Source organism: Nyctereutes procyonoides, unplaced genomic scaffold (genome assembly GCF_905146905.1).
Source record: "Nyctereutes procyonoides isolate TBG_1078 unplaced genomic scaffold, NYPRO_anot_genome, whole genome shotgun sequence".
NCBI lineage: Eukaryota > Metazoa > Chordata > Mammalia > Carnivora > Canidae > Nyctereutes > Nyctereutes procyonoides.
In genome coordinates, this window is record NW_026575046.1 from 60,063,622 (window position 1) to 60,088,234 (window position 24,613).

The 24,613-nt window shown below is 52.9% G+C and overlaps 1 long non-coding RNA gene across 1 annotated transcript in view; it reads right to left on the reverse strand.

Annotated features, from left to right (window-relative positions):
- The window catches only part of LOC129509966 (uncharacterized), a 49,272-nt gene that overhangs the window by 12,986 nt on the left and 11,673 nt on the right, over nt 1-24,613 (reverse strand). Inside the window, exon 3 of the long non-coding RNA XR_008664447.1 lies at nt 4,002-4,134. This is a non-coding gene — a long non-coding RNA (uncharacterized LOC129509966). The remainder of the gene's footprint in view (nt 1-4,001; nt 4,135-24,613) is intronic.

Below are 24,613 nucleotides of genomic sequence, written 5' to 3' on the forward strand. Positions count from 1 at the left end.
TTCTGCAGTGAGGATGGTGTCTGCCTGGAAAAAATTAAACCGGCTTTGGGGCCAAGCGGAGACCCTGAAGCGGGATTCAGAATCTGGGTCTAAGGGTAGGGCTCGAGGATCCAGTTGCCCAAAGTCAGCCAAAGAGCACACTCACCGCGGCCCGTCTGAGCCTCAGTTTCCAAGTCCGTTCAATGGAAGGAGGCTGCAGGACTCCAAGCTCAAGCTGGACGCTGGTGGCTCCGTGCTGGGAGAGACCGTCTGCTGCCAGACGCTGGGGCCCAGCAGCTCCAGGAGCCGGGGTGGGCAGGGGGCGCACAGCAGAGAACACTCGCTCTGACATCTGTGCCCGGCTTCGCCCCTACGTCCTGGATCCCTCCCAAGGAAGGAGTGACGGCGGACGCTGACTGGGCGACAGGCCCAATTATAAATTATCTGGCTACATTCATTCAATCCTCATACAACCCTACGACGGAGGTACTACTATGACCCCCGTTTTACAGAGAAAGACAAACAAGGCACAAAGGGCCCAGGGTGGGCCAAGGCCACAGAGCAAGCTGCAGAGCCAGGCTGATCTGAAATCCCACGCGCTCACGCACCGGGCTCTCCGGCCATCCAAGAACTGTGCTTCTCCCTGACTCCACCCCCAGACTTCCAGAACCTCACAGGTTTTGGCAGTTGGCCGGCTGAAGGATACCAGGCTCGGAAGCCCCGCAAACCTGGGTATGAATCCTAACTCCACCACTGGCAGCTGCATCACCCACGGCCCGTTTTCACTTGTGTGTGTTTTTAAAATATAGATTTGGCATCGATTTGCTCTAAGAAAGGAAGCAGGCCAGGGTGCGAGATACCAGACCGTATCTGAGGGCCAGCTCCTCTCCTTTTTCTGCAGCCCCGACTCGGGCCCAGGGCTAAGGGGCCCTCGGGGCTCCCTAGAAGCCTCTCTCCCCCACAGGCTTCTCCGTCCTTCCTCTGACTGAGAAGCCTCCCTGTACCCCCCGCCACCCTGCCACCCGCACCGGAGCTCCCTCCTGGGCACCTGTCGCTCCAGCTCATGGGACGCCTCCTGCATGGCCTTCCTTTGCCATCCAGAAATGCAGCATCCCGTGGTGACCTTAGGGGTCTCCCTTCCCTCATTCCCACTAGAGGTGGTGTTGGAGGGAGACAGATCCTTCAGCCTGGCATTCAAGGCCCTCCCTACCCAGGAGGCCCTTGTACTCTGGAGAAGCTGACCTCCTTTCAGTAACTTCCCCAGGCTCCGTTTTCCCTACACACACAGGAGCCTTTGTCCCAAGTCTGTTTCCCCCAGCTCCCCCCTCCCCACCCCGCCGACCCACCTCAGGGGCCAGGAGTGGGGCATGAATTCTGAAATACACAGATACTCTGGCCAGAGCTGCCCTGGGGACAAACCCCAAAAGAGAGACCAAAGCAAAAGGGTCAGGTTACTGGAGAGATAATCTGATTATATCTAGTCAAGTGGGGAGGGGGGATGATGGGAGGAGGAGGGGAGCCCCGAGCCCAGAGACATGGGAAAGAGACAAGTCAGGACGCCGGAGCCAGAAGCTGGGGAAGAGCGACAAGAGGACAGAACAGAACACACAAGATACAGGCAGCCCTGGGTTCCAATTCTCACTCCACCGTACACCTCCACCTGCTGGCAAATGAGCCTGCACCTATACTCCCCGAGGCCTTGTGTCTTATTCTTTTTTTTTTAAGATTTTATTTATTTATTCATGAGAGACAGAGAGAGAGAGAGAGAGAGAGAGAGAGGCAGAGACAGAGACACAGGCAGAGGGAGAAGCAGGCTCCATGCAGGGAGCCTGACATGGGATTCGATCTCAGGACCCTGGGATCATGCCCTGAGCCAAAGGCAAACGCTCAACCACTGAGCCACCCAGCCGAGTGTGTTATTCTAAGGTCAGGCCAACCCACCCAGCCGCCTAAGGCTTGTTAGGCTAATTATGAGAGAAAGCACAGGGCAAACAAGCCAGGGCCCGGGCCTGGCCCTGTCCGTGCATCCCAGTGTCACTTCCCCTCGTCCCCTTTTCACGCACAGGGAAGGGCAACGTGGCCCCCCACCGCACCCTGGAAGCTGGCAAGTACCCCCACAGCACCGCTGGCAGCTGGTCTGTCAACCTGAGAGCGAATCTGCCCCCAGGGAGGCTCCTAATTTAATCAGCTTCACAAATCAGCTCGATGGGCTTAATTGATCTTTTTCACTCCTAATATTGTTGCTGTCACTTTCTGAGCTGTGCCTCCTCCAGCCACCCTAGACGTCATGCTCAGCCAGCTGGAGAGGGAGAGGGAACACTGGCTATGGAGCCAGGAAGCTCGCCGGTACCCAGGAAGGAGCGCAGGGAGGGGTGGAGGGGGGCAGGTCAGGACCCACGCACCCAGAGGGGCCAGGTGTCACTGACCACGGGATTTTCATGCGAGTGTAGAGCAGAAGGGCTTCCTAGTGAGCCATCTGCTGGGGCCTCAGGCAAGTTAGTCTAAGCCCTTCTGTGCCTCAGTTTCCCCGCCTATAAAGGCCATAGCAGGTACTCTGCCCCTAACGATCTACAAGTGCTTCTGGCACACCTACTATGATCCAGGCACAGTGCGAGGCATAGGGGATGGTGGAAAGCAAAAACTAACCTGTTCTGCCCTCACAGGGCACTCTAGACATGCCCCCCACCCCATGGAGCACAGCGACCAGTGGGGTACACTGACATTGACCCAATACACACATGACCAAATGGCAAACGTCAACTGTGAGAAGTATTGGAAGAGAAGGTTCATCATGGCATGAGGGAGATAACAGGGCAGGGGGGTGCTAGAGTTGAGGTATGAGGAGGAGGTGGTGTTATCTAAGTGAAGAAGCAAAAAGAACATTCCAGGAGAAAGGTCTCTGTCTTTGGTTAAAAGAACGAAGGAGCGTGGGCAAAATGACACTAGACCAGAGGCTCCTCACCAGTGGCTTGGCAAGTTTTTGGCCAGGTTGTAAGAAATACATTTTGCATGGTGACTGGGAACACAGAACATACCCGCGTGTTCATGTCTAATTACCTGCATATGCCAATTTTAAAAGATGGGTTAAAAATTACTCTTGGGACACCTGGGTGGCTCAGGGGTTGAGGGTCTGTCTTCGGCTCAGGGGATGACCCCAGGGTCCTGGGGTCGAGTCCACATCGCCTGCTTTTTCCTCTGCCTGTGTCTCTGCCTCTCTCTCTCTCTCTCTCTCTCTCTCTCTCTCTGTTTCTCATGAATAAACAAAATCTTAAAAAAAAAAAAGTTACTCTTGCCACCTTAAATGTGATCGGCTCTGAGAGTTTCTATTTCTGTTCTAGCCTGTCCTATTATTCCTTTAAGAAAATGCAGTTTACCAGCCACTCTGTTGATTTCCCAGCCGCCTTGTGGGTCATGACTGCAGGTTAAAATAAAATTAAAATTAAGAAACTGAAAGAAAGGGAGACATTGTGCTTTGCGGGGCCTTGTGGGCTGCATTCAGGAGCTGTGCCTTTTCCCCACGAGTGACGGGAAGCCCCAGTTCTCTTCTGCGGGGCAACCTAAGGAGACTTGCATTTTGAAAAGGTCACCCTGGCTGCTGCCTGGAGGAGACGGGAGTGGAGGCAGGGAGACCAGAATGGATGCTGCTGCCATGGCGAGCCAAGAGGTAGCACAGAGGGGGATCCGTGGGTGGCTCAGAGGTTTAGCACCTGCCTTCAGCCCAGGGTGTGATCCTGGAATCGAGTCCCGCATCGGGGTCCCTGCATGGAGCCTGCTTCTCCCTCTGCCTATGTCTCTGCCTCTCTCGGTCTCTCACGAATAAATAAACAAAATCTTTAAAAAAAAAAAAAAAGAGCACAGTGGCTTGGAGTTCAGTCTTACAAAGCAAATGAGCTAATGGGTTTGAAACATTTCGTGCCAATTAAAAATATATGTATGTTTTATGAAAAGTCGCAAGGTGCAACCACAAGATCTCCAAATATAGATTTGGGCCACCTGCGCACAATCAGGTTTCCCAGCCGTACCATCTTGGGAGAATCACTTTGCCCCACTCGGTCTCAGTTTCCTCCCTGTAAAATGGGTCCCAAGAGTTTGTTCCTTCTGGAGCCATTGCCAGGTTTGGGCACAATGGTGCGGATCCTCAGTCAAATCCCGGACCTGTAGCGAGAACCCAATAGATCACGGTTATTTAATACGAACAGAAATGTTAGACTGTATCAGCCATCCATGTGCGCTCAGCGCCTGTTTGGTGCCAGGCACGGGGGACACGACGGAAGATAAAATCACAGAGCCCCTGCCCTGTGGCAACGCCTGGCCCAAGAGGAAATTTCCAGAGCCATGACCGATTTAGCTGGGTTGATCCTGAGCCTGGGTCTGTGACCGCGCCGCACAGCTCACCTGATCCAGCTCTCCCATTTGCAGGCGAAGCAAAGGAGGCTGCAGCCCGCAAAGGCTCATTTTTAAACAGGTCGAATCTTCCTATGAGCATTTACCTGAGCTCAGTGCATTTCTGCAGGGAACTGTACCAGGCCTGGCGGATCTGCTTGCCTGTGGGGTGGCTCTTGCACATCCAGCCTCCCACACTCGCCCCCTCCCTCTCGGAAGCTTCCACGGTGCAGATTTATGAAGAAGCCAGAGCAACAGCAGTCTGTGCAGCCGGAGCTGGCACCATGAGGTAGGCCATGCGGAAATTCCCCGAAAGCCAAGCTGGGGCAGCAGATAGGGACGGTGGCCGGGGGCACCCTGCTGGTGAGCACTGCCACCTCCCCTGGCACCTCTGAGCCCCAGTGAGGTGGCCACAGGCAGCTGCGCTCAAGTCCGTACTGCCCACCCCGCACTGGCTTCTGGACCCCCCGGCAACCATGCAGATGAGAGGTGCGTCCTCCCTTTAGCACCTTCACTGGAGTCAAGACTCACTGGCCCTGATTTCGGAGCCACGGGGCCCCTGACCATCAGCTGATTCTTCGAGAGCCTGCCAGGTCTTCATCCAACAAAACACTTTATCCACTCCTTGGCCCACTGCCTGGAAGTGGGGGAATGACCCTCAGGTCTGTGTGGCTGGCTCTGAGGCCCTGTCCTGCCGGTTCCGTTCCTCCATATCTATGAGGAATGTCCATCCTATGTCTCCAGATTTGCCTCTCTGGCCTATTTCTCATCTGTGTCTCTCAGTCTGGGCAGATCTCTCGGGCTCTGTCTGTCTCGGGGTGTTTCTCTCCACATCTCTGGCCTGCATGTCTGCAGATGTCTGGGAACGCTCCTCTTGGTTGTGTCAGGTGCCTCTCTCTCTCTCTCTCGGCGTCTGGAGTCGCCCGTCACTTTCCTTTCCGTGTTTGCCCGTCTCTGCCCACATCCTTCTTTGGCTTTGTGTCACTGAGAGAGCGTCTTTCTGGTACCTCCCTGGGGCGAGGGAGTGGGAGATGTCTCTTTCCTGGGCCTCAAAGCACCAGCCTTCTGGTTCTTAGAGTGAGCCAATCAGACTGCAAAAGTCACCTCTCCGCCAGCCGGCCCTCCAGCCCCCACCAACTCATACACAGACTCAACCACTTCCCTAAGCTTTATGCCAGCAAAAGGTCCAGGGGACCTCGACTCTGCTGGCAAGTTATCCCATCCACACTCCTCGCAGTCAAAATGCTAATTCTATTGCCCTCCATCGGCCCTCAAATGCTGCTCCCACATTTCTCAGCTGTGTGACTTCCCACAAGTCACTTAACCTCTCTATGCCATCCCCACCCCCCACGCCCAGGGGTTATCTACACAGACTCATGCTGCCTTCTCAACTGATCCCTCCTGTAGAGGATAAACAGGACTAATCACTCTTGGAAGGTCTCTCTATTAAAGAAGAAAAACCTGAGTTTGCCAGTGTGTGAATCTCCATGTTGGGACAACAGCTGCACTCTCTGCATCAGGTGTGGGATCAGCCACTCTACCTGGAGGAGAACCAAGCTGTCTCCTCGCTCCTTACTAGGCAAGAGAGAAAGAGACTTGTTCCCTATGAGGCTGTTGCTCCATGAAAAATAAAACTAAATGCAGCCATAGGGAGCCCACTGACGGTGGGAGGATCTTATTTGATCACCCTGATGCTGTGCCTTTTCAAGGGTAGGAGGAAAATGCAAGTACTAGCTGGGACTAGGCCTCTACTGATTTTCAAACGTCCCCAACAAGGCTCACGAGACAGTGAGCAATGATGCGTATGGTTTGTCCGGGCAGGATTTCTGGGCAAGGGGGCCCAGACCGTGCAGCCTGCCGAGCTGCAGCGAGGTGTTTATAGACCCCACGCTCTGGATCAGGAGCTGCAGTGGGGCCAGAGACAGACAAGCTCCCTCGCTCCAGCCGCAGCAGAGAAAGCTTTTAGGTCATAGGCTCACACCAGACACTGACATATGGTGCTGCATTAGCCGACCTCCGGTGAGATAGGGTGCTGGTCGTCGCTCCCATTTTATAAATGGACAAGGTGAGGCCCAGCAAGGGTAAGTAACTGGCCCAGAGCCACCCAGTTACCCTGGGTAGTCTGGTTCCCCAGTCTTGCTCTTAACCTCCTGTGTAGTTCTAGAGACCAGAAGGTAGAGCAGACCAGCGAGCCACTAAATTCCCCGCATGTGGTACACGCACCTATCAGGACTTTTCAAGGATAAAGACAGGACCTCACTGTCCTCATGTTTTGGTTCTCCTAACCATGTTTTCTTCTTTGTGTCAAAACAGAGTTACCAACACTGTGGATAGTTTCACATATTTATATTTCACAAATTAATGCCTTTAGTCCTCAAAGTGCAATGCAGTAAAAATTATACTCCTTCCAAGATAGTTACATTATTTACAAAGATGATTTGTGATTTCATAGTGCTCCACACAATGTGCGCTGGTGACATAAGCTAGGGCTGATCATTTCTTTTGGGGTGTTGCTTCGAGGTGACAAAAGTAACCTCTTTAGGGGGGTAGTATCCTAAGTCCGAGGTGGGAGCCATCCGCCCAGGGCTGCTAGGTTCAAAGATGGATGGAGGAGGCCGTGAGCCAAGGAATGGATTTCTGATGGACAGAAAGAACTGTGCAAGGTAATAAATGTGTTGTTTTCAGCCAAAAAGAAAGAGTCTAACCTGGACACTTCTCCTGAACCTGAGGCCCTTTTGCCCACCCCCACCCACCCCCCAGCTCCCTTGGGAGGTACTAAATATTTACAAGAACAGAAGTAGTGTGAGGAGGAGATGTGATCAATTCTCTCAGGGGTGAGAGTCAGGCACCAATCAGGATGGCTTCACAGAGGTAATGACCACCAAGCAGGGGTTCTGCAGGATGAGTGGCAACTCATGAAGCAGAAAAAAGGAGCAGGAGCATTTCACATGGAGTGAAAAGCCTGTGAAAAGGCTCAGACTCAGTGAACAGTCTGTGTAGAAACACCATCCCAGGGCTCCGGGCTACCTGGATTCAAGTGCAGAGGAAAAATGTGGGTAACAGTGAAGATAAAGCCGGAAAGGTAGGTCCAGATCATGCAGGGGCTGCAGAGGTAAGACCTTCTCTGCAGGGAAGAGAAAGAAAGGGAAGAGCCTGGAGTTCACGTTCTTGGAGGAAGTTTCAAATATGCTGGAAATGTTTAGCCTGGAGATGAAAGAATTACAGCCTGGAAAGGCAAGAATGTGACAATGTCTATGGGACAACTTCCCCACGCTTGTCAAATCCTTTTACTCCACACCCCAGGCACAGGGTTTAGGACACACCTGGACATTAGGAAGTGACTGGTACAGCTTAGAGGTAAAGATGAATAACCAAAGGGGCCCGAGAGAGGAGTGGGCCACAGAGGTGAGAATGAATTCCCCATCACTAATTCCCCATCATTTAGGCAGAAGCCAAGGGGCCACCCGGCAGAGATGCTGACAGGAGGTTCTAAGATCAGGTAAGAGCTGGACTAGTTAATTTCTGAGTTTTCTTCCAGCCCTAAAAATCTCAGATACTATTTTGTCTTGCATTAGAATAGATTCAAGACATTGCCTTTGGGGGGAAAATAGTAATCAAAATGTAAATACCATGGGAATAATAGATTTGGCCTAATTATCAGCGATTACTCAGAGTTTGTCATTATTTCCGTACAATATATCCCAAAGTTCCGGAAAACAAATCAAAGAAAGTACCACGGCCGGTGCCATTAATAGAAGCAAAACACTTCAAGACGAGAATTTAATTTACTGGGTGAGTTCTTGAGGCACGTTTTTGTTGATGAATATTTATAAAAGTGGGTTAGGCTGGACCTGGTAATGATTGCGAAAAATTTTAATGCTGTCCCCTCATTAATTTACTTTTAATGAATGACTTGGTAAAGCGTAACCATTTGTACGTAATGATTTCATTAATGGCTATGGCATAGGCAACCGTTTTTCACACGTTTGAATGTCACTTGAATAAAATGATACCTTAAATTATACAGTATAATAAAGTATGTTTGTTGAAACATGACAAGCTTCTGCCTCTTTGTACTCGGGCTCCAAGAATTCCTTCCATTTGGAATAGCAACAGTTTAACGGGACTACAGTGATGGATTTCTTCCATTTCTGAGGTTTCTCTCAAAACTAGTCCCTGGGCTTCCACCATGTGAACTCTGTACATGGAGACTTGGAGCCAGAGAACGCAGTGAGGTGAGCCCCGCCTAGCCCCCACCCCGACTTTCCTTCCCCCACCCTGGGGGCTCCCTTAACTGGACCTGAGCAGAGGCCCAGCCCCATTATCCCGCCTCAAGAAGACTCCTCCGGGCAGGACCAAGCCAAGGGTGAGGTCAGCCCAGGGGCGGGGCCCGGCCTGGGGAGGAGCCAGGGGAGGAGCCAGGGGAGGGAGGGGGGGGGGTTGGCCGGGGGAGGAGCCAGAGGAGGGAGCAGCCCAGTGGGGGGTGGCCCAGCGAGGGGGAGGAGCCAGGGGAGGGAGCAGCCCAGTGGGGGGGGCTGGCTGGGGGAGGAGCCAGGGGAGGGAGCAGCCCAGTGGGGGGTGGCCCAGCGAGGGGGAGGAGCCAGGGGAGGGAGCAGCCCAGTGGGGGGGGGGCTGGCTGGGGGAGGAGCCAGGGGAGGAGCCAGGGGAAGGAGCAGCCCAGGGGCGGGGCCCAGCCAGGGGGGGAGGCAGGGGAGGGGCAGTGTGTGGCCAGGGTTGGGGCCCACCAGGGGGAGGGAGCAGCCCAGGGGTGGAGCCCGGCCAGGGGAGGAGCCAGGGCAGGGGCGGGGCCTGGTAGGGGGCGGGGTCTGGGCCACCGCCTGGTCAGGAAAGAAGCACAAAAGATGTCCTGCTTGGATTCCTTTCTGCTCCTCCCGTTGTCTGGGTCTCACCTGCTGCCTCTCAGCATTTTCCAGCGTTGGGCATAAGGGCTGCCATGACAACACACTTCCTTAAGCTTTTCTGAAACCGTTTGAGAGAACACAGAGGCCTCATCCTATTTTAAATGGGTCCCCTTGACAAACAAACAAGAACAGAAAGGGAATCATAAATACAGAAAACAAACTGATGGTTGCCAGAGGGTGGGAGGATGGGCGAGACAGGTGAAGGAGGTTAAGAGGTACAAACTTTCTGTAATAAAATAATTAAATCACAGGGATGAAAAGTACAGCATAGGGAATATAGCCAATAAGATTGTAATAACGTTGTATGGTGACAGATGGTAACTATGCTTATCGTAGTGAGCACAGCATAATGTATAGAATTGTCGAATCACTGTGTTGTATACCTGAAACTAATATAACATATATGTCAACTGTATTTCAATAAGAAATATATATTAACAGTGAGCTTCAAGAAAAAAATTCCAGGAAAAGTGCCATGACTGCTTATTGATGCTCCAGAATAAAGACTGTATTAATATTGTTCAAAAAAATAGATCCCCAACTGCAAAGTGCTTATCTCATTTGTAACAATCTTATTTGTCTGTTGTTTGTTTAGTGCAAGGGCCATTCCACTGGTGCTCACAACGGAGTCTCCACCCCTGGAACATTAACAAGTGACCAGAAAATACTTATTGGCAGAGACAGAGAAAGGAGGAGGAAGAAAGGAGGGAGAAAGACCAATTGAATGAGATCTGAAGCATAAAGCAAAGCAAGCCACCCGCCTTAAAAAGAAATGTCGAGATCAATGTCATTGGCTCTGTAGAGCAGCCACTTCCCTTCCTGTCACCCACCACCCCTCCCAGCAGGCCCATGCCCCTGCCCCGGGTCTCATCACCCCTGCTCCCCATAGTTACTTATTACCTCCTGGCATGAAAGTGCTCCTGGAAATGAATAAGGTGTTTGGACAACAATGAGAACAATATTCCTCAGCAGGTGTACGGTTATAGGAGCTTTTCAAAGTGTTTTCCTATCTCTGATCTCCTCAAATTCTTGCGGGTCCAGTCTCTCTCACAGGCTTGTTTCATCATTCCCGTTTTCTTCCAGGGGAAACCAACTCCATGGAACGAAATGCCGGCTCAAGGTCACAGAGCCAGGAAATGCCAAAGCTAAGAAGACTTCAACTCAGGTCCTGGATTATGTGGCCAAACAGCTTTTCATGTTTCTCAGGTCCTTAAAAGGATACCTCTCCCAAGGGTGTTTGCATTGTAAAAGAGAACTACAAAGACAGCGGAACGTATGATCTAAATGAATGAATTGCAAACAGCAAAATGCCCTGTCAAAAGTATGTGCCCAGGGAAGAGTAGTGCTGGGGCCGGAGGGACAAGGTGGTCCCGGAAGACTCATCACACAGACGCCCAACCTCAAACAGATCTGGGTCCATATCTCCTCCATTCCATTGACTAATAACCCTGCAATCTTGAGCTACTGGTTTCCATCTTTTGAGTCTTTCTCAATCTGTGAAATGGGGATGATAATCTCACCTCAAAAAATTTATGCCAGACTAGCATGCCTCGAAATTTGCACAGGTTACCAGCATAGATTGGCAGAATTACATGGAACGCCCCCTCCACAGTTGGCCCAGGCAGGAAGCAGGCGCTGAATGGAGCCCGTCCTCATCCCCAGAACCCCTCCAGTCCTTGCTGTGTAGGGGAAGGGGTGGGGAAGATGGGACTGAGAGCCCAGACCTCATGCTCCAGACTCATCACTGCCCTGCGCTAGAGACTGGACTCAGGCTTCAGGATCCAGCCCAAATAGGAAGGGCCGGGTTCCTCTGGCTACACTGCAGCCCTCATCTCTTCCGAGTCTTTCCCCACCTCCTCGGAAAAGATTTATGGAAAGATTAAGGGGCCTTTTTTTCAATATCTATTAATATTCATGGCAGTCTTCACAGCCATCTGCTTTTAACGATTTTGTTTGCAAAGACCTGAGATTAAAATATGGCCTGCTAGTGCTCTGAAGCATCTGAACTGAAGGCGATAAAACAAAGGCCTTTTCAGGAGCTCCGAGCTGGCCTGTCACTCTACCTGCAGCGGGGGAGACTAATGACTAGTGGGAAGGAGGGGCGGAGGAGGGGGCACCCAGACCTGGCTGAGATTAGATCCCGGGGCCAGTGCTCCACCTCAGCTGGCAGGGTTAATTGGGGGGGAATGAAGTGGATGAGGAGCCCCAGCTCCCTCCCAACCACCTTGCACAGGGCCCTGGCATGAAGGGGCTTGCCTAGGGCAAGAGGAAGGCACTAGCTGCACCTCAGGGAAGACCCAGCGCTTTGAGGGCTCCCAGCCCTTGGGACTGCATACTAAAAAGAGGGCTGACAATGCAAGAAATGTCCCGGGGTCCGGAAAGGGCAGGGGGAGCCTTCACGGTGATGCTGTGACCCAAAGCCACCACCGTGGCACGCCTTTTATGCCTCCATGATGTGCACTCGGAAGCCCAGGGTCTTTGTCCAGATTTTCAGTCAGTTACTCCAGTACACTTCTGCCTTGGGTGGAACCCTCATTCTCCTGCCAATATCCTGGGGTGCCTTTGGCCAAGCTGGTGTCCCTCTCTTGACCTCATCTGGAAAGGGAGTTTTCAGTGAGGTCCCAGAAGGTGATTTGGGGACAAGGGGGGGCAGGCTAGTACATGTGGCAGTGCAGACAGTGCTCTGCACAACCCTAAGGGCACCTGTCCTAGCCTCTGCAGCAGTCCCGAGCCTCCTACCAGAGCTCATCTGACTACAAGCACCTGCTGTCAGAAAACCAACAGAATCCAGTCACTTCTCCCATCAGACAGGCCCCTCTCTTTTCTGGCTCCCCTAGATTCTAGGTTCCATGCTCCCCAGCCACCTCCAGGGGGGCAAATGCCTGGGTCTCCTCGTGCCTGCCCAGCCTCCCCCTCCTGACAACAGGGCTGCCACTGCGTCTGAGTCAAACTTGCCGTCCCAGGCTCCCACCCTCAGGGAGTGGAAAGGCACCATCTGTATCTACCCTGGGCCTCTGGGGGCCAAGACCCCACACGCAAATACCAGGGAACCCCGCCTTGCAGCTCTGCTGCAGGAAAGAAATATTTTACAACAGGACCCCCCACCAAGGCTCCCACCTGACTGCATCAGGCCGAAGAGAAATGATTCGGTCTGAAATCTCCCATGTTTGGGAAATCTTCCTTTCACTTCCACGCCCCTGGAGCTGCTTATGATTCTAGAGTAGGGCAGCCTTCCCTAAAGGCAGCAGACTCCACCCGCTGTGGCTGCCCGTGGCCCACCCACGTATGAATGCTGTTACCTGCTGGACCCTCAAGCCAGCCCCAAGCGAGGGAGAGAGGTGGCCGGCCACACCATATCCCTTCTCCGAGGACCACCGGGCACCCACTGTCCTGGGAAGGAGTGGGTCAAGCCTTGCCCACTGTGGGACCTCACCCAGCCTGTCCCTGGCTTTCCTGATGTAACCTCAGTGGCCTCAGCTTCTACAGGAAAACTCTACCCCCTCAGGAGCTGTCACCATCAGGCCCTGCCCACCTTTCTAGAACCTTCTCCTACCTAATCCTCCTCCTGCTACCCCACACTATCGTCCAGTCACGCCCAATGCACGGCATTCATGGCGTGTGCATGCTGTTCTCCCCGCCTGGGATGTGTGCTCCTTGTTTTCATCCAAACTTCAAGGCTCCCAACTCAAACATTACCTCCTCTGTGAAGCCATTCCCTAAACACCAGGCCAGCTCAGCGGCTCCACACCCGTAAAGAGCAGCTAGTATGTGGGAGAACCCTTCTCCCGCATTATCTCATGGAGTCCTCACGTCCCTTTACAGGATGTCCTACGACTGTCCCCATGTCACAGACCAGGGCATCGCAGCACAGAGGCAAATGCTTGCCCGAGCTCACAGAGCCACCGTACACTACTGCCGGGTCCCAAACCACGGTGTTCTGGCCCCCAAGCCCGAGCACCAGCCCTGCTGCTCCACGTGCGAGTCTCCCCTGAGCACAGCCTTTCACGTGCCTGAACCCCAGTGCTGCGCACGGGGCCCGACGCGATGGGGTGCACACAGCAGGTGCACTGGTGGGAGTCTGTGAAGGAGTGTGAATGCGGGGCTCCGAATGGGGCATGGGAGAGGGGTGTGTCGCAGGGACTGTGAGTGTGAACATATGTGATGCTGCGGTACGACGTGCGAAGGCGTGCGCTGCATGTGGGGGGGGGGTGTGCACGTGGGGGATCGTGTGAAGGAGTCCGTGCAGTGGCATACACGGCATGGGAAGGCCTCAGCGTGTGAGAGAGGATCCACGCGTGTGTGTACAGCGCGTGTGTGAGAGCGAGGGTGGGGGGCGGGAGTGCAAGAGCGAGTGTGTGTGTGCACAGGCAGCCTCAGACACTCCCCGGGCCCCGCACGGGTGGGTAGAGGCCTGATCTCAGCTGCATGAATAGTTAAAGCCCTTAAACTGTGCCTCTTCATCACTGATATTTTTACAAAGTTGTCACAGAGAAATATCATTTTTCTTCCTCCTTTATTTCATTTTCTTTGGGATATAGTAATTAACAAAAGCCGTTAGATGCCAGCAAAACTGTTTCTTTTGAAGTTTCTACATGGCTGTCACCCGGGAGATAAAGGCAGATTATTCAATCTTGACATTATAATTGTGGATGTGCCAGATAAAAGCCTGGATGAGACACTTCACAGCCCCACTCAGAGGGGAGGATGAGATCACCAGGAGGGAGCCGTCCCGAAGCTGCGAGGGCAGGAGGGCTGGCGGGACAGGCGCCACCACCAGGGGCAGGGGGTGGCCGGCCACAGGGCTGGCCTCTTTCATTCCGAGTCGGACTGTCCCCAAATCACACGATGTCAGGCGGAAAGGGAGCATCTTCGATACTGAGGTGAGACAACCCAGAAGTCAGGAGCTAAGCTGCGGAGCCCCATAGCTCTCCCTCCCGGGGCTCCTCCGCTCAGCTCACTCCCCCTTGACCTGCAGGACGCTCCATGCCCGTTGGATCAGTGCCCAGCTCCCCAGTGGTGAGTCTGGGTCTTCCCAGTGGCGACATCTCCAGCATCTGGCACCAAGCGGGGTGCACAGGTGGCCGCCCAGGGAAGGAGCCCCGGGCTCTGGTCCTGACCTGCACTCTTGCACCATGGGCCTGGGTGTTGAAGGCAGGTGTAAGGGTGCAGGCAAAGTCACATGCCTGCTTGGAGCCCACCCAGGTCTTCTCTCAGGCCGCCAGGCAGCAATGCCAACTTGTTGCCAGGAGGGCGTACCGACCAGGGGCTGGGCCGGGCAGGGCCAGAAGAGGCCCCAGTGTGAAGAGCAAGAGGCCAGCTGTTTAGTGGAGGTAGATGGACCGGAATCCAGATGCCCTGGAGAACATGTTTGCTCTGAAGAGTAAAGGTTCCTAAAATACAAGGGCTGACAGTATCGGATTTCCCAGGTCCATTCTGAACCAAGTCACAACCCTGAAATTCAGCTTACCCAAACCAGTCACGCACCGGTGCTCTCCACACTCCACCCAGCCCACAGACAAGCCGTCACTGTGTTAAGTAATAATAATAATCATAATCATAATATTAACTGTATCAGTCAGAGTCCAACCAAGAACCTATAAACCCCTCCAGGTATTTAAAGCAGAGGCAATTTAATAGAAACACAGGACATGACATATCAGCAAGGCTACACAGAGATTAGCAACAGCAACAAGCCCCCCAGGGACAAAGGCAGGAGGTATCACCAGAGCCCAGAGGCCTCAGTGACCCAGCCGGCCTGGAACTCCGACTGGTGCCAGAGACACGGGCCTCGCCAGAGATGATACCCAAGGCAGGGAGATAAGGGAAACACCAGGCTTAGCCCTGCCTCCCAGCCACTCACCTTCCTGTCAACATCCAGAACCCGCACCTCTGACAACTCAAGGCACCCAAGCCAGGACCCTTAAGGGGAGAGCCCCCCTAAGACACAGAGCAAAACAGTGGCAGGGCGAGAAGGGGCTCTGAGAGCAAATTAACCCAAGGGCCGACCCCCTTGCCAACGTTACAAACCCTTGAGCTGGGCGTCCAGCTTGTCCTGGAAAGGGCAACGTGGGGCCTGCTCTCCCAAGTGACCGTGAACATCCAGAGGTGACAGAGGCTGTCCCCTTCAGAAGGGACATGCTCCTGGCCAGTCTCCACTGTTCCCACCAGACCTGCCCGATGTGTTAATGGTACCAGGAGGGCTTTCAATTTGCAGTTCCCCATCTAAATCAATGTACCCATGTTGCAGAGAAGCAGGGTGGGGCCCAACCAAGGAGAGGCGGCTCACGCTGGGTTACACACGATGAATCAAGAGCAGAGGCCAAACCAGAGTTTAGATGCCTTAGGTTACACTCCCTAAGTAAGTGCTGAGCCAGTTAGCAAGGACGGAAAACCGTCTGTGACATGAGCATGCCTGTCAGTGGGGAAACGAGTGCTATTTCCTAGCCCAGCATCGGCAAAACAGCAGGGCATGTGCTCGTACATTGTCGGGAGGACGGCAGGAGAGGCACCAACAGTCATGACAAGGACAGGACCTGGGCAGCAGAGGCTGTTCTGAGCCTGGCACTGCCACTCGATTGCTATGTGACCAGAGCAAAGTCCCTCTCGGCGCTCTATGCCACAGAGGCAAGCCCAGATGCCTTCCTGGCACCATCCCCACTCCACCGGGCTAGGACTCTATTTCCTGGGCAGAGGTAGGAGGAAACCATCCTCCCACAGAAGGCAGATGAGTGCACGAGGGTCCTTAAAAAGGAAGGTCGAGGGGAGACACTGGGAAACATAAATCTGCCGGCACGGCTCTCTCAGAAAGGGTTTTAATTAATTGTTTTTATACGACATAAGAGCAACTCATTACCGAACAGCTTTGATTTGTGACACCTGCATTATAGATGATTTTTAAATTAACATTTCCCCAATAAAAGGTGTCAGTAGAGAGCGGAAGGCGCCCAGAGAAGTATAAAAGGATAATAATATGAAAATACAAACAAACACCAGCCCAGCCTAACAAAGGGGGCCGCTTCATCAATTTTACAATTAATTAAGGCTGCCTAAGGTAGCTGGGGCTCCGGAGGCCGTTGGAGGCACCCGGTTGAGGCTCAGGCATCCAACACTAGGAAGCAGGGAAGGGTCTGAGGCTTAAGAAAGAAACGCTATGAGGGTGAGAGGCCATCTGGCAGGCTCCCCCTAAGGGCAGAGAAGTAGGGGGCAGATCTGTTCTGGGGCATAGTCCCGCTTCCTCCATGCTGCTGGACGGGTCATCCATCAACTCGGGGAGGGTGTATAGAGCCCCTGCCACGTGTGCCAGGTGGAGTGATGAGCTCCAAAGTGAGAGAGAGGGAGGGGCTGCCTGGAGATGCTAGGAGCTCTGTGAATCCAGTCCAGAGGGAGTGAAGGGCAAAGTGGCAGAGATAACTGGGCAGGTGAGTGAGGGCTAGACGCCAGGCCTCTGGAAAGTGTCACCCCACTGTTGGGGTTTTTCCAGATGGCCTTTGAAGAGTCCCAGGTAAAATAGCCACAGGAGAAGATGTCTGCTTAGACAGAGGCAGGTGGATGGTACCTGCAAGAGCAGAAGAAGGAGGAAGAAGTGAGCCACACACACCCTGCTGGCGGATGGAGCTCAGATAGAAATGGCTGAGGGAGAGGAGTGGGTGATTGCAGGGTGACTTCAACGCCAGCATCCCCAGCTCTTGCTCCGGGGATTGGGGATCGTGCTGGGAGAGGCCGAAGCGGAGGCCAAGGAGACCTCCAGCCAACGAGAAGGCTGGAGGAGCCGCTGTCCACCGTGCATGGACAAGGTCCTGCCCACAGGGGTCTTGCACTCTGGCCAGGAGAAAACAGGAAGAAGGGACACAAATGGTTGGAGAAAGGACTTCAGAGTGCCAGGGAAGGGAGCGCTGAAAGACATGGAACCGCATGCTCTGGCTGGCACTGCTGGCTGGCGCGGTCTGGGACCGAGTGGTCAGGGAAGGCCTCTCAGAGGAGGCAACATGTCCAGGGGGCCCAAAGTAGGGCAAAGAAAGTGCAGAGGCCCCAAGGCTCCGAAGCTGGGAGGGGAAAGCGTGCCAGGACTGCCCTCACCGACCTGCATGTTCTACTGCTCTATGATCCATCTCCACCCTTCCTCGGGTTGATGGAGAGGGGGGTTATGGGATTATGACTGGTAAGTGAGGATGGGTTTCACCTGTGAATGGAGGCCATGGAGCATCGGGAAGGGTTTCTCGTGCCCTTCCCAGGCCTTTACAAAGCTCTCCCTCCCGACATTTCCAGGGAAGTCTGTCTCCATCTCCAGGCCAGGCTCCTCTCATTTTTAGTGATACCCCAGAAATCTCTCCTAAACTCCAGAACCACTTGGGTATCTTCAAGGCACCCCATAACAAATCCATCATCTTCTTCCCAATCTCAATCAAAGAAGCCACCATCTGTCCAGTTGCTCAAAACAGAGACCTAAGAATTGCCTCGATGCTCCCTCTCCCTCTCCCCCGCAGCCAAGTCCTGGTGGCTCTTCCTCCTTATAGGTCCTGATCCCATCTCCCACCCGCAGCACTCCATTCCACCTGCCCTAGCTCTGCGCATGTCTTACCTGCGTGACTACCACAGTCCCCACCCCCATGCTCCTCCTAGCCACACAGCAGCTAGAGAAATCCTCCTGAAATGAAAGCCTGTCCAAAAATCTTCAAGGGCTTCCTGTGCGCTCAGGCTAAAGTCCAAACCAAGTCATCATGCTTATCAAAGGCCCCTAGAATCTAGCTTCTGCCCATCTCCATAGCACCATGTTGTCTTTCCCTCATCCAAGCTTTGTTGTCCAGACGAAGGGATTCCCCTCCCCAGACCTCCCACTGCTTCTCTCACCTGTCTTCTTTCACACTTGCTGACCCTTTGCTCAGAACATTCCAGGTGCTCTGCCCTGTACCAACACACTGTTGTCTGGCCACCTTCAACTCCACAGACCAGGCTGCATGTTCTTTTTTAAATTTTTGTTTAAGATTTTATTTATTTATCCATGAGAGACACCAGCAGAGGGAGAAGCAGGCTCCCTGCGGGGGAGCCCTATGTGGGACTCGATCCCAGGACCCCGAGATCACGCCCTGAGCCAAAGGGAGATCACAACCACTGAGCCACCCAGGTGTCCTCAGACTGCATGTTCATCCAATACTTTTGCAATTGTTTGCTTTGTTGTATAGATTTCCCCCCACCCCAGGTTGCAAGCTCCACAAAACCAGGAACTATTTTCACCTTGTTCACCTCTGTACTCCCAGCACCTGGGGGGCACATTGCTAAATGAACAGGAAGATAAATAAATCAATGGATGCCTCAAATGATGTCACATAACACATGCCACATGCTTACTAGAAATTTAGATGTTCAGTGAGACCAACAAGGACCAACATCTTTAACTTGGTGCCATACGTTTTGCTAGCTGGCCAGGCTCCCATGATGAGTACAAGTATTGTAATGGGAGTAGAGATGGACCTCCACTTGAGATGGTGCATCACCTGCTTCCATGAAGCCAGTATGGGTCATGAGCCCAACAGAATGTCCATATGGTCTTGGGCTCGCTGGCCCCAGGGTGCAAGAGGATGTGGCTATCAACAGGGGCTCCTGGCTGGGGAGTCTGGGTGCTTCTGATACCCTCTGCCTGATAGGAATGTGAAACCGGTGGATCCTGGTTGGCTGGCCCACAACAGAGCATCCCCAGCCCATATCAATGCACTGGATCCATTCATAGACTCAGAGATGCGGTTAGGGACTAAGGCTAGGGTCTGTACGTGCTGTTAGGGAGGTTACCACCATCAAACATCCCAGGCAGACCACCAAGTACAGAAAAAAGGCTGGGATGGAGACCAAGGTTAAACACCCTTCAGAAAGGGTGAGATGGCCTATGCCTGAAGGAATCCAAGAGGGCCTCCTGGAAGAAGGGGTTTGGGCTGTGCCAGAAAGGATGGGGCCGGTCAGAGAGCAGTAAGTTCCTAATCAAACCCCTACTTCCTGCATCTTCAAAACCTCCTGCCACGAGGAAGCACCTCTGAAGGCCAGCTTTCTCCTTCTACTTAGTCATAGACTCCACCTGTGGTGATACAATTCCTGAATGTCGGGACTTGAAGGAGCCATGGGTCCAACCCGTCTATTTTACAAGAGGAAAGAAAAGGAGGCCCAGAGAAAGAAGCAAAAATCACCCTATGCATTTGAACAAATTCATCCTTTGCATTTCAAATGGGCTTCTGGCAACCTAGGCGGTCTTCTCCTTCATCTAACAGTTGGGGGTGGGGGGGTAGGTGCTGAGGCCCAGAGCGGCCACAAGGCTGGTGAAGGTCACACAGAAGCTGACAGAGCCAGGACTCAAACTCAGGTGGCTCTGATTCCACATCTAACACCCTCAGGTGAGTTTTCCCATCTTCGGTTCTGATTTTTCTGAGACAGAAAGAATAACTGGTAGTTGATGTCAAAAATATATGCAACTGTTCTGATTGACAGTACAAGCTCTAGGATGTACAAACACGGAATGATTCTATTTTTCTCAATAACTGCTATCAGCTCTGCTCTGCAAGCCCCAACCCCACAAGCTGGTAGTTGAGGGAGAAGAAGGAGGGATGGAAGAAAAAACTTGCCAAGTAATAGTATCTTCATTCTCTTTGACAATTTTCCTGGTCTCATTTAATATCTGCAGCTGCCACTTTGCAATTATTAATAAAGTGTCACTGTCCAGTTCAGAGCCACCTCCTGCCCAGCTCCTATGAGCTCCAGCAGCAGGGATAGGAGCATCCTTCTGCTGAGTGACTGATTGCCCCCAAGTGAGGGCCTGGGTACTGCCCCCTGTCTAATGCTGGCCACTGGTGTCCTCATCCCAAATGGCTTCTAGCGCTGGAGGAAGCCAGCAGCCAGCTCCTTGTGTGACAACAGAACCCTCTCTATAACTGCTGACACTGGGGATATTCCAGGGCCTGGCTGCTTCCTCTTGCTCCTGGCCAGTTTGGAGAGAGGCACTAACTCTAGGAGAGTCCGTATAAGGAGAGTTCGGTCCAAAGCAGGTCATCGTCAGAATCCTGAAACAGAAGCCCAGCAGCAGCCAGGCTCCATGGGAACCAGGCCGGTGAGGCCATCAGGGACCAAGGCACCCCTCCATAACTAGCAGTCTCCCTCGTGGCATCCATACACCTTTCCATCCTCCTTCTCAGTTGGCCAGTTCCCTGTGGTCACTCACAGCTGATGACCATCATGGGTTTCCAGCCCTAGTCAACCTCATCAGTTCTTCCCACTCCCAGGCTCATCTTCTTTCAGGGAGGAGTCAGAGAGGAGTCAGACTAGCCCAGTTCATGCTTTTGAGTCAGGTCACCCAAAACATATAATGTGGGGCAGCCTCTGCTTCAAGTGCCCACCTCAGATTAATCAGCTGAGGTCTGGAGGATACAAACACAGCTGCTACCCAGGTTAGGTGCACCAGGGGGGCAGGGGTTTCCCTTAGCCAGGAAATCAACCTCTCTAAGAGGCTGAACCAGTTCTACAACACTGGGTTCAGCAACCCCTCCTTTTTGGGTACCACCGGCAAGTTCAGTACATTCATTTCCACTTCTATGAAATAGATATCAACAAAAACACCTACCTCAGAGGGTCATCAAGAGAATAACATGAATTAATCCACGTAAAGCACTCAGAACAGTACCCTCTGACATGCAGTGAGCTTACAGGAAAGGTTAGTGATTCGAATTATTACTATCATTATCTCTAAAACAAGATGGAAATAGGAAGTCAAGGCTCTCTGTTCCTTTGCTGTAAAACATCTCAGTGTGGGCTCAGTGAGCAAGTCAAGTCAGCTTGAGAAAAGCACAGGGACTGAGTCAGATACACCTTCCTAAGGAGCACAGGGTACAATGGGTACCATCTGTCGAGGACTCACTCTACTCAATCTTCCTCAGCCCTCTACACACATGGTCCAACACACATGCGATCCACCGGGATCAAGTTCCAAAAGGGTCGATAAATCGTCCAAATTCACACACTTTAATCTTGATCAAGCTGGGTGCTCATCCCAGCTCCAGCCTCCCCATCCCTACGTGACCTTGAGAATGTGGCCCTGTCCCTCTCCCAGCCACAGCAGACATACGTGGTAGACCAGATGACTCTAAAGCGCTGCTGACTCTAGTCCCACTCTAGTAATTTTGTAGCTTTTGTTGTGTTCTTGGGGGGGAAACCCTGAGCAAAGACCACCCTGTGACTGACATCCGACCCCAGGACCATGGTGTTTTACTTCCCCATTTATTTATTGCATTCCTAAAAGTCATGGGGAAAAAAAAATAAAACTATTATCCTCAAAACCCCATAGGTCTCTTAATGACTACTCCACTAATTAGTAGCAGCTGTTAATGAAGTGTGCAGGTACAAGCCTAGCCTCATCAATTAATCCATACATGCTCCTGGGCTGCAGTAATATTTAAAGGAAAAATCAATACCTGGCAGCTGGACCTGGGGAGGTCAGTCCGGGTGGGCAAGGAAGGTGTAGCATTTCAAGAAATTTGTAACTAAAATAGCTTATGCCTGAAGCACAGTACAGGAGAGCAGAAACCAGGACAGCCTTTAAGGGGCACAGGGATCCAGGCTTGCCTGCAGTGTCGACACAGGAGTGGCTGAGTAGGGAGGGCAAACAGGCACCTGCTCCTTCCATGGGTGGGCGGAGAAAACTGTGCAAGGCCAGCAGGGGTGCTCCTTCTCCAATTCATCCTATCACAAAATCCACTTATTCCTGTGGGGTATGGAGGCTGAGGGGCCTCCTATTACCTCCTCCTGGTAGATACAGAGATCAAGGCTCCTGGTGAGACACTGTAGCCCAAAGTTGCAAAACAAGTCACGGTAACAGTTGCTTTCCTGGCCTACACTGTGCCAAACACCCGGCATGCATCATCTCATTTAATCCTTACACTATCCTAATGACATAAGAACCACTATTCCCCCATCCTGGAGATGGAAATACTGCAGCTTTGAGAAGTTAAAACCACTGGCTTAACAAAGCTGATCATCCACAAGCCTGGTACTCAAACCAGGCGGCCTGACTCCAGAGTTCATACGCTTAGCACACCCGGACTCCTGAGCAGTGATAAGCCTTCAGTCCTGTAGAATAAGATCCAAACTCCATTGTGTGATTTACGGCATCTTAAATTCTCGCCCCTATATCAGTTTCCTACTGCTGTTATAATGAAGTACCACAAACTTACTGGCTTAACACAACATAAATCCACTATCTTGCAGTTGCAGAGGTCAAAAGTCTGACATGGTTTTCACTGGGCTAACACCAAGGCGTCAGTGGGCTGAGTTCCTTCTGAGGCTCTAGGGAGGATGTATTCCCTTGTCTTCCTCGGCATCTGGAGGCGGCCTGCATTCCTCCATCTGTGGCCCTTCCCTGGTCCCGAAGCCAGCAATCCAACCACTATTTCCCACATCACACCTCCCTCCTTGACTCTCCCTCCCTGCCTCCCTCTCACAGAGGCCCTGTGCTTCCAGGCCCCCCCTCCACAGATAATCCAAGATAATTTCATGGATAACCAAGGACAATCCGGTGCCTTGTGCCACATGAAGCAACACACAGGCTCAGGAGAGTGGGACATGGGCGTCTCTGGGGAGATACTAGTCTGCCTACCATGCCCCCTTGCTTTCTAGATGTTCCACCCTCATCAAACATCTGTATCAGTCAGCATCTGGTCAGAAAAACAAAAGCACCCTCGGTATCTCTGACAGAGGGAATTTATTAATAAATATACGGCATTAGTGACATCAGCGATGAAAGAGAAGCCAGAACAGAGCTGTGGAAGCAACCTAGAAGTTAGCAGAGACAGCAAGGAGCCTTTTCTAACCTTCTCCACTCTGCTCACAGATATACGCAGTCAAGGTCAACGGCGCCCACCTCCGAGCTCTAGTGACCTAAGTGCCAAACACATGGCTGGGTCCCCGGCACTGAGCCCAGGGTGTTGCTTAGAGAAAGCTCACCTGGGCCAGGGTTCCTTCCTCCACAGCCGAGGTGAGGGCACAGCCCTAGCCCAGGGTTCCCACAAGAGGTCATGGTGCAGGTGACGCAGGTGGATAAGATGCAGCTGATCAACAGCTGACTATCGGCCCCTGAGACCAGGGTGCATGTTACCTGCACTTTGCTGCCAACACAGACTTAGGCAACACAGGTCTTGCCTACTTGGAGAAAACATTGAGGGGCAGACAGATCACCCCCATCAGGAAGAGACTGGGTACGGGCTCTGGAACATCCAGCAGGAAATCTGTCGTCCACAGGCTGCCCCGCTGCTGGTGCGAAGTGAACTTGCTTCTAGCTAAGCTATGGAGTCTGGCTTCTCACCATGTGGGAGGCATGGAGAGATGGGAGAGGCCTTGGTTATAATCTCGGGGTGCTGACCTTTCCCTGATTGGGCATACTCCACAGCTCCCCTTCCCCAGCTGCTCATCCTGAGATGACGGGAAGGGAGGACATTGGAGAAACATCCGGGGAGGAAGGGAAGAGTAGAAGAGAAAGGAGGGGAGCAAGAATCCCAGGAAGCAGCCCTTCCCAAGTGAGTCTGGCTCAAGCTGGAGCGCGACACGGGATGTACAAGATACAATTTTACCTCCCAAGCACCCAGGGATGCGAAACAGCCCCGTCCCCAGCCCCCAGATGTGGTCTAGCTCCAGAGGGCCCGATCCCGGGGAGTGACCCCACTGGCCTCCTCCCAGAGCCTGCAGGCTCTACATCCTGGGGCGGTTTGGGGGAGGGTGGCCCAGACTGGCTTCTTGCACTAGGCCTCCTCCTTGCCCAAGCATCTGTCAGTCACCAGGCCCTGGCCAGTCCACCTGTCCCCATCCTTGTCCTTGTCCTCAGCCACAGGCTGGATCGGGCTCCTACCACTCCCTCTCCTTCATTCATTCAGCAGCCTCCCAAGCCCCGCCTCTGGCCTCACCCCCTCCTTTATCCTTTACCCTGCTACCAGGGCTGCTCTTCCTGAAAGAGATCTGGCCAAGTCACTCCCTTACCCAAAGCCATCAGCAACTGGTCACCATGGCTGGGGGAGCCAAGGCCTTCACAAGGGAGGCTGGGCATCCCCTCCCACACAGCGCCTTCTCCTGCCACCTCCTTCCCTTCGCCCTCTCAGCACCTTCCAGGAAGCCACCTGTAGCCACCCCCCCCAACACACACACACACACACACACACTTGCTGGTCTCTCTACCTAGAATTCTCTCTCCCAACCCTGCAAATAAGCTCATAGACTCAGGAATCTTTACAATTCTGTTCTAAATCTTGGAATTTTGTTCAGGAGTCACCTCGCCCCTGATGACCCCACACCGTGTGCCATCCCCACCCAAA